At 39.2% G+C, this 1,988-nt stretch overlaps 1 pseudogene; it reads left to right on the forward strand.

Moving 5' to 3' along the window:
* Window positions 1-1,988, forward strand: part of LOC103468114 (IQ motif and SEC7 domain-containing protein 2-like) — a 122,645-nt pseudogene that overhangs the window by 119,351 nt on the left and 1,306 nt on the right.

The raw sequence follows: 1,988 nt of genomic DNA on the forward strand, positions 1-1,988 counted from the left end.
TGCTGCTAGCAGGCTAGCATGTCTGCTGCTAGCAGGCTGCACCGCCGTCGCATGCCTGTCTGTCTGCAGGGTTAAAGGTCGTCCGGATGTGTTTGTGAAGTTTTATAAATATGTCTGTTTGCTGCATGTGAAGCTGCTCCTTATGCTCTTTAACAAACTAGTTTAAATGAAGGATTTACAGAAATACTACAATATTTTTGCCGTCCTTCAGGCTGATTGCTGAAAGCTCAACATGCTGCAGCTTCAGAAACACAAACATTCACCTGCTTGTCTGATTTCCAGATATTAATTTTAAAGAGATAAAAATCACAGATTGTCAGAAGCTGCTGTCTTTCAGTTTGGAGGATTTAGTGTGTTGAGCTGTTTGTTCCTGCATTTATTTTTCACTAAGACTAAAACGTTATTTTCTAAGTCACGGGGAATCCAGGTCTTTTCACTGGGCAGTGGATCCTGGCATTAGCGAAGCCGCCTGTTCAAAACGCCTCCAACCGGCTTTTAAAACACCAAACATCTTAGCGTTAGCTCAGAAGCTAACATCTGACCTCCACTCCTCAGCCAATCAGCACCAGGGAAAATTAATTTCACTCCCTGATTGGCTCTCTTGCTAACAGCAGCCAGCTTCCTGAGCTGCTTCCCAACATGTCACAGCTGTTCACTGTAAAACCTAGTTTTGTAAACAATCTCCATGGGAACCAGGCTGACCAGGAGAGACTCTGATTTTCTTGCTTTGCATGTTTTTTATCTTATTTTCTTCTTCACATCTCAGAATAAACTACGATTCATTTTGTGTAGAAAATGAAGAGTTTTAAAAAAGATGCTCCTGCTAATGGGGGGAATCTGTTACTGTCATGATTTGATTCAAAGTTGATTCTGGGACATTTTAATTTAAACAGATTCTAAATTAAATAAAATGTTTTCATCCTTCGGGCATCTGATGCTCAACAAAAGAAAAGTATATAAATAAGGACTTACAGTTTAATTGTGATATTTGGTGGAACTTTATAATGGCTATAAAAGTGACAATGAGAAATATTTATTACTTTTTAGGGCTGATACAATTATTTTAATAAATAATCTGTCAATTATTCTGATGATTAATTGGATGAAAAATGGCAAAATCATATTTTTCTTCAACTATTTAAGCCGTTTTAATAAATATTAAAAATAAATCAAAAGATCCAAAAGACTTGAAATAATTGAAGTCCTTTTTAAAATAAGGAAATAAACATTTTATGTAAAATGAAATAACAAATCGTCTGGGTTTTTCACAGATTTACAAACCAAAATGTTTTTATCTTAAATGCAAAATGTTTATATTTTCGTACAGTTTTTGCTTTGAATGTGTTGTTTTCTTTAGAAATGTTCCTTTTTTAACTGTGTAACTTTAGTTAGTCATTAATCGATGACTGAATTGACGGTTACTTCAATAATCATGATTAATGATTATTAATGATTAATGATTATTAATCATCCTGTTGCTTTAAGTGGCTGTGATGCAGCAACTCAACAGCAAAAACAGGAGAAAATAGTAAAAAAAAAAAAACAATCCCGACTTGAAACGTCATTAATTTGAATTTATTTACGATGTAAAATAAAAATCACATATTGATAAGAAATTCATAAACGATAGGATAAATTCAGCGGCGGCCATTTTAGCTCATTTTCTCAACAAAATGCCTGAAGCTCCGTGAGACTAAAGAAAGTCTGTCCAATGAGAAGTCTGCTTCTGATTTTGTTCTTCTTCTACTCTTCCTGTCCTCAGGGTTCCATCATTAGCAGCCCGCGGCCTCACCAGCAGCGCCCCCTGCAGGGCGCCAGCCTGTCCTACAGCCCCATGATGGTGCCCTCGTCCCCAGCAGCCTACCGGCCGCACCGCCCTACTCAGAGCCCCGGTACGGGGGTGGGGGGTGGGCCGGGGCTCTGTCACAACCAGGGGGGGGTCACCACGTCTCCTCTCGCGAGCGGGGGCGGGGCTGGGCCCGGCGGCG

Source organism: Poecilia reticulata, linkage group LG7, assembly GCF_000633615.1.
Source record: "Poecilia reticulata strain Guanapo linkage group LG7, Guppy_female_1.0+MT, whole genome shotgun sequence".
NCBI classification, from domain to species: Eukaryota; Metazoa; Chordata; class Actinopteri; order Cyprinodontiformes; family Poeciliidae; genus Poecilia; species Poecilia reticulata.